General features: G+C 45.9%; 1 long non-coding RNA gene across 1 annotated transcript; it reads left to right on the top strand.

The window, feature by feature from the left end:
- The first annotated feature begins 214 nt into the window (after positions 1 to 214).
- Positions 215 to 7,899, top strand: LOC142015257 (uncharacterized). Its single transcript, XR_012646111.1, has 3 exons — positions 215 to 745; positions 5,713 to 6,301; positions 7,262 to 7,899. It is a non-coding gene; the product is annotated as an uncharacterized LOC142015257 (long non-coding RNA).
- The last annotated feature ends 442 nt before the right edge of the window (positions 7,900 to 8,341 follow it).

The raw sequence follows: 8,341 nt of genomic DNA, 5'->3' as shown, positions 1-8,341 counted from the left end.
TGTTGTCCCACCCTAAAGGAATTGCCAGGTTATTATCAGCACTTTTTACTCCAGCACATGAAGGCTGATCCTGCTGACCTTTGGGAGGAGAGAGATACAGTCTGTCACTCAAAGAATTGACATAAAAGCAGTAATTCTTTGAAAACAAAGTCATTTATTGAGAGAAAATTAGATGGTTACAGTATACTCAATAAAGTAGGAAGAGAATTAAAAACATAACAGCATATAGGTGTAAGGCACAATTGTAAAGATTCCATGCATCCAAATGGCATAGAGGACTACAGACTTTTTAACAAATACACTATTGCAGTATTAGTACAACCTGACCTTTTCATGCATATGTGAAAGGCCGCTAATACAGTAACATCAGATGCATTACAACATAACATACAAATACCCCATGTACAAAACCTCATTACAATATAAAATTAAGGAAGTATTTAAGGAGTTAAGATCGTTACTCTGCAAGCGGTGGCCACGTAGTCACAGACTGGAATGAGGTGGATCATTCTCAGGAGCAGGCATCCAGCTTTATTGTTATATGCATCCAAGCAGCCTCTTAAAACAAGCATGAAATCAGACTTACGCTATTTCAACAATCTCTCTGTTTTATCTCAGGTCCTGTCTCCATATGCGGCCATTCGCCTCTCTTTGCTCTAGACTCTTGCTATTGCTTCCGCTGCTTCGTCTCTGATCTTTGCTGTTGACTTGTCTTCTATTTTCGTCTCTCCCTCAACCAATGCACGTAAGCCTACAACTGGCCAGCCTTATATTCTGTTTCTGGCTTTCTCTGATTGGTTGACTTTTCAAATTTATTAATCCCTGTGTGGATGGCAACTGTCCAACCAACCAGCTCTTTCTGTTACACAAGCTGCTCCTTGTCCTAACTCCTCCCTTTAGGTAGTTTGAGTTGTCCCTATTTGAACTGTATTTCATCCCTTATTTGCTATTGGTCATTTTAGTGTGTGCACTACATCTTTGTTGTTTTCTAATAAGAGAATCTGTGGTCACCGGTTTGGATTTTTAGCTCTAAACTGTCATTACTTATAATTTATCTGAAGCATCTAGTCTAAAATGAACTACTGTTCTCTGCAAATTACAGCACTCTGATGCTGTCACTACCTTTGTTATGCTAATTGGGAGAGATGATTTGTTCACAATGTCTTTAACACTCCATCCTTGTCAGGATCTCTACGCTTGTCTCTGCCCTGAGTGCTGCAGTCTTCATACAGGATCAAATCAAGTAAAAACCTCTTGTAACAATGTACAGCCGAGAAACCATTGTGGGAAGGAATTGTGACTAAGGCCTTGTCTATACCACATGGACAAAACAATGGAGGTGTACACACTGCACTGATTCTCACAATGATTTAACTCTCCTGCTACACTGACCTCGTAAAACTCCTCAACTAGAGAAATAAAGCTTTCTGCTAGAAGGTTAGGGTGGCCCTGTGTCAGTTATAGACCCGGTTCTTGTGTTGCCCTAACTGGCCTCCAGGTGATGTCCCACAGTGCCCACCTTGTCCACTCTGGTCAGCCATTTGGTATACAGGTACCCTTCCCTCTTTAAAACCCTGGGAGTTTTTGAAATTCCCCTTTCTATTTGCTCAGCATTCACATAGCATCTTTTATCAAACATGCTTCTCCATGGAGTACACCAGAGTGAATGGAGGCTGGGCAGGCATAGCTCCACTCCAGTCACAGGAATTTTGATGCATATGAACAGTTTGCTGAAAGCATGGAAGAGAAGGGGCATGAAAGGGACACATAGCGGGGCCATGCTAACACGAAGGAGCAGAGGCAGGCATGCCAGAAGACAAGGGAGGCCAATCGTTGCTCTGGTGTAATGCTGAAAACATTCTACTTTTATAAAGAGCTGCACACAATCCTCTGTGGCAGTCAGAGTTCCCTGGAAGCTGAGCGCTTGGGCAGCTGTCCAGGAGAGATTCAGGTGCCACCTATCTGATCAGCAGAGTGCCCACAGCCACACACAGTGGGCAGAATATGTTTCTGTTGGTGGTGCACACCAACACATGGCTTGGTGCACCTAACAAAATATATTCTGTCCATGCATGATAAAAACTAAGAGGAAATACTGGTGGCAACCACATCTCCTCTGTCAAAAGCCCCCTGGATACTTTGGGGGGGCTGGATACAGCAGCCAATGGAGTCAGGCCTAAGGATGAAGTGGTGGACAAGGAATTGGAATTGGAGGAGGATATGAAATAGGTGACAGTGTCATGTGGTGGCTTGGTTAGCCAGGACTTCTTTTTGATTCTAGAGGGATTGAGCCAGACCCAGCACTCTGGTTCTGGCATACCTGAAGCAGGAGAGGGAAGCTCTGGAAAGTACTCATTTCACTTTGATACTGCAGCGAGACATTAGGACTGCTTGCATCTGCTTCTCATTGCTCTGTGCAGCTGCACAAATGGGTACTTTGTGGAAAAGTTTGTTATTGCAGATGGGGTTCTCCCAGGAATCCACCGCAGAGCACTAGGAACCTTTCCTGGAGGCATTTTGAAATCTTCTGTGAAAGATTCCTTGGCAGACTCCTTCATTTCTTCCCCCACTTTAGGAAATTGTTGCATTAATCAGCATCTGTTTCTGTGGGAACCAAAGGAACAGACAGGCGAGGAGCAGATATACCTGGTATGAAGCTGCATGCATGAACAAGATGGTCTGGGGCCAAAATTGGGATTTCCATTTATCACATAACCACAGTTAAGGAATCCTATTATCATGAAGCCATCTACCGTTTCCCTCATGTTGCCCAGAGTCAAAATCCTTTGTAGCAGAAGTTAATGGCCCTGTATATTTGTATTGCCACAACCCCATGGTGGACTTTCTGTTCCAAACTGACTCTCAACTGAACAGCAGCAGTCTGGAGTTCACGACTTCCATAGAGTGAGTGCTACTCACTTTTCTATCATGAGGGCAGCTCTCACTTTGGTGTCATCATGCAGTAGTGCAGGAGCCAGCTCCACATACAGTTCCAGGAGGGTGGCTTCACACATCTGACAGTTCTGCAACCACTGCTTGTCATCCTATACCTGCATCATAATGCAATCACACCACTCAGCACTTGTTTCCTTATCCTGATAGTGATGGTCCACCATGCACAGCTTCTCCATGAATGCCAACACCACTCTTGAATTGTTTCTTTCTGTAGCACACACAAGAGCAGGCTCCACAGATTCATTTTCAGATCAGCAGCTTATGAAATACTACAGGATGCTCGTCCTGTTCATAATGCTCATTGCCATACCAGAGGGCAGTGGAGGATCCATGCTTTCAAGACCCATGCTCACAGGATGACCAGCGCACAGTTTATAGGGCAGGTGAAAAATGGCATGAAACATAGAAGCCTAAGCATGAAATGCTGGGGCAAAGAAAATGTATGAGGCCACCTCCATGATGCCGTTCCCCAGAACTTCCAGCAGCAGAAGGTGGCAATTTGAAGTGGGTTAGCTACCCATGCTGCACTTCTCTCTCTCTGTCAACAGTAAAGTACCGGTTGCATGAGGACCATTGTGTGATGTAGTTTCAACAATTTATGACTGTGAACATGACTTAATATGGCTTAATTCTGTAATACAGCCATAACCTTATAGTCACTTTTCATCCCTTAGTCTCATACCTTCCTTTGGAGGATGAAAAAGGGAAAGAGAGATGCCACAAGCTTTAAAGGGATGACATTTACTTTCCCCCTTTGCTACTTGTGTTGTGGTTGGCTAGTTACTTTGACTGGCTAGTTACTTTGACCAGCGAGTTACAGTGGGTGAGTGAAGACACTAGTCAAAGATACACCTCACCATCTACTTTCTTGCTGACATGGGGGAGTCTCCGTGGGACCATGTACTGAACTGTGCACGGGACCAGGACCCAAGAATCTACTAGGCCATGAATTGGGATGGAGGAGAGTTTCAGGATAACTGGTCCTCATACTGGAGGAGAGTAAAACACAGAATTTAGTTATGATTAATAAAATGCTCTGGGACTGTATATATCAATGTGCAGATACCACTTCAGTTATAAAATAACATCTCTAAAGTGAGCATACTCAACCTGAAGGGAGGAATAAGTGATATGTGGACATTTCCAACCACTACAAGACCCTTTTGCTTGCTCTGGACCAATGAGAGGCTTTGTAGAAAACTTAATCCATTCACACAGCTCTTAGGTGGAAGAAAAGGCCTTTCAGATGCTGGTCCTGGGAGGATTAAAGGAAAAATATGGATTGAGCCTGAAGGACTTGCACCTGAACCTCCCAAATGCCATCGACGCTACGGAAGACCTATTGATTGTATGTTTGGTTAGAATGCTTCTAAATATAACCCTCACCAGAGTGCCTCACTGTATACACAGTCACTGTCAAGTGGGCTCAGCATCACAAGCACCTGTCATGTGTCCAGTAACATTTATTTGAACATTGAAAAATAACAGAGACAATGACAAGCAGAATAATTACAGGTAAACTTTGGGAGTGGGGTAGCATAGGAGTCTAGGCAGCAGAATATTCATTCAGGCTGCTGAATTCCAATCCAAGCTTCTTTCATGGCCGTGACCAAGGCCAGGTCTACACTAGGAGATTAAGCTGAATTTAAGGATCTAAAGTTGCTTTTATAAACCATCAGTCTACACCACAGCACACAATACATTGATTTTTAGGGGCTCTTAGGTCACCTTTTGTAATGCCAAATTCACAGGAGTACGATGGAGTGTAGCAACCCCGCACTGGGCGGGGGTGTGATGGGGTGTGTCAACCCCGCACTGAACAGGGGATTGACAACCGAGGCAATTGGGTGGAAAAGGCCATTCACCCAAAGCCCTGCTGGGCATGCTCCAACTGTAGGCCAGGTATGAAGGCTGAAGAAGCCTGCCAGTTGGGGCTGATCAGCAGTGGGTAAGGAGCTTCCTCAGAAGCCCAGGAAGCGCAGCCATCCAAGGAGCAGTGATGGCAACTGACTGGGTGGCGGCAATAACAGCAACTGCAACCGCCGCCACAGCCGCCTGAGGGGCAACAACGACAGTGGTGGCAGCCCCCACGAGAACAGCAGTCCATGGCAGGTGCAGCTGGACAGGGTGAGACCTGAGCGGAGGCGACAGACCATGTGAAGAATGGAGTAGGAAGCAGCCCAGGGCAGGGGAAATGAGAAAGTAATATGGTGGGCTCAGCATGTTGTGTTGAGGATCCTCACCGAGTTGGTGGCTGGGGTCTCACATCCACAACCAACAGGTCCTTGGGCTGGAGCTTGTGGAGTGGTAGGGCCCAAGCTCCCCTACCACCACCACTCTGTCAGCCTGAGGCAGGGGGAACTTAGGCTGCTGAGGCCTGCAACCTGGGACTAGGCCGCTGAGGTCTGCAATCTGGGACTGGCTGCTGAGGCCTGGGACTGGGCCGCTGAGGCCTGATTGGGACATGGAGCCCTGTGGGTGATTCTGGGATCCTCGGGAGCAAGGTGGGGCAGGAGACCCCACCACAGGGAGTAACTCCTAAAAGTCGTTTTTACAATTTTAATCTATGCAAGTGCAGACAGCAGCATTATTAAAATCAATATTAGCCTTGGAAACTGTCCCACAATGCTCCCCGATGTGTTGTTTATGGTCATTGGTTCACCTCTGTTGCTCTCCAGGTGAGCAGGAAGTAGGTGGCAGGAAGCAGTGGTCTTCAGCCGAGGAATTTTGATTTGATTTCCTTTCCTCTCTGGCCAGCATGATGAGCAGATGTCTGGAGCACATCTCTGCAGCACACCTAATAGCCATGAGTTCCCAGGATCCCAAAAGAGCTCCAGCATGGTGCCATCAGGAGATCTTGGACCTCATTTCAGTGTGTGCGGGAAGAAGCTACCATCCCTCAGCTCAAAGCCAGCAAAAGATATGCCAATATTTATGTGAAGGTATTGCAAGGCAAGATTCTCAAATGGTACACCAGGAATGCTCAGCAGTGCCATGTTAAAATCAACGAGCTGAGAGAAAAACTACCAGAAGGACAAAGAAGCAAATGGTCAGTCTGGGGCATCTCCCCAGAAATGCTGATATTATGAGGAACTTCATGCTGTTCTGGGGACAGAAGCAGCCTCTTCCTCCAGAAGATGCCTCAACTCCTCAATAAACGGTGTTGCTTGGCAAAATCATGAAGTATGGTCTTACTTGCTGAGCGAGGAAGAAGTGGACGACAGAGTCCAGTTGAGTGCAGAAGCAGATCCTGCAAGCCAGGAGCTGTTTCTTGACTTATATCCCCTCCCCTTATCTCAGGAGGCAGCTTCCGAGGCAAACTGGGATGCTGGAGAGGGCAGTTCTGGTGAGTATGCTTTTTTTCTGCTGATAATATGTTGCAATCATGTAGGGGAGGGTCTATGCTTGTTTATATTTCTGGTGATGGAGCACTGGTCCTGTTTGGACAAAAATCTGAAGGTCTTAGGCACTTTTGGATTCTCCTCATGAGATTTTTGAGGAGACCTGACTTGTTCCTGCTTCCACTGTAAGACACCTTATCTCACCAAGCCACCATTAAGTAATCTGGAATCATGGCCCCACAGAGCTTTCTTGTAAATTTTCCAACATTGTACCCAGACAGAGCAAGCAATTTTTCTTATTCTGAGGAGGCCAATGTCTCATTTTTCAACCCAGAATGCAGAAGTTTCGTGTGTCACTAGTGATTTTTTTTTTTTGCCTGTGACCACCCAGTACAGAGCAAAACTCTTACAGCCTTTACTGGCTTTTAAATCATGGCACAGCTTTAAAATCTAGGCACTGGATTTTTTTAACTCCTTCTGGAACAGACTGCTTTTAAACAAGGCACTGCTTTAAGAAGCCCAAACTGCAGCCGCCTCCTCCCCCAGGACCGGTGAGCGATCAGAGCCTCCCCTGGTTCACTTGTGCACCTGCAGTTACTTTTAATGATTTTTTTTTTTAACTCCTGGACCAGCCGCTTTAAAATCCAGGTGGTGCTTTCACAAGCACATGCTGCAGCCAACCTCCTTTCCCCGGTCAGGCGACTGATCAGACACGTGGCAAAAATTTTTTCCCATGACCCAAAGATGGCTTACCATGGTGTTGAAGGTAAACAGCTGTAGAAGTGCTTAAATCATTCTGCTTGGAATCATGCATTCTTCAGCCTTAGGAATCCACAGAGTGTCCTTGCAGTTGCAAAATGTGCTTCCAGCCATTCATTCTGTCAATATGCTCACTATTCCAAGTAAAGATAAAAATGTTGCTATTGACAATGCCATTAATATTTTGACATGTTTCTTTATTTCAGGAAGTGACCTAGCAACCCAAAGTGCGGCCCCAGTCTCTTCCCCCCTCCTCCTCTCATATGAGGTTGCCACAAATGTGGAGGAGGAGGAAGTCATGGCAAAAAGATGGAGAATTATTTTGACCCAGTTGCAAAGGAAGAAGTTGATCTGAGAGTGGAGGAAAAGCATGATGGATAATCAAGCACAAATGAACACTTCAGTTCTGTCCATAATGAACAGGCAGACTGAGTTAGTTGAAGCAATGTTTGACAAATACATATGAAAAAACTCTGCACCATCAGTCCAACACATGCTCCATTACATGCCACCCTATCCACACCCATACCCCTCACCTGGTCAGAGCTCTATATCTCCTGGCCACTCCAGGCCACCCCATTTCAGACCTTCGTCAACCCAATTAGTTCCCTCCTCTGCTTGGGGCTCTGCACCCCCCCTACAATCTATGCCCTGCCTCCATACCTCCTCCTTCCACATATTTCACACTGTCCTCTTGCCAGGGACCCAGAATGGTCAGGGATAGGTCACAGAGATCCCTGCACTCTTCCTTCAGGGAATCACCCACAGGCAGAAGGCTAACAGTTGACAAGCCATGACCTTACTGTCCTTCCGTTTTCCCTATACCCACAACTCTATCATTAAGGGCCCCAAATGAAAAACATTAAAGGTTGGGAAAAGAAAGATTTGTTTATTAGTTAACATGCTTTGAGGTCCATGCTTTGGGGTTGGGTGCAGTGGAGAGGGTTGTCACATGGTTGGAGGGGTTACATAAAGGGCAAGGAAACTTCATGGGTGTGTGTGTGTGTTTGTGGGAGAATGCTACTTAATGCCCTTCACACTCATTTACAAACTTGGTTTTCAAGGCATCCCTGATTTTCACTGCTTCTTTCTGTGCTTTCTTTTTATTTCCTTGTGTTCAGTTGCTGGTAATTTCTGGCCAGGATCTCTGCATCTGCCCACATGCTGGCATGAAGTTCTCCCCCTTTGCGTTACAAATGTTAGGAAGAATACAGCAGGCCCCAATGACAAGGGTAGTGTTTTCTTCACTGAGGTCTAAGAGAGTCAGAAGACACCTGTATCAGGCT

Source organism: Carettochelys insculpta, chromosome 6, assembly GCF_033958435.1.
Source record: "Carettochelys insculpta isolate YL-2023 chromosome 6, ASM3395843v1, whole genome shotgun sequence".
In the NCBI taxonomy this organism is placed as follows: domain Eukaryota; kingdom Metazoa; phylum Chordata; order Testudines; family Carettochelyidae; genus Carettochelys; species Carettochelys insculpta.
This window is presented reverse-complemented; position numbering and strand designations above follow the sequence as displayed.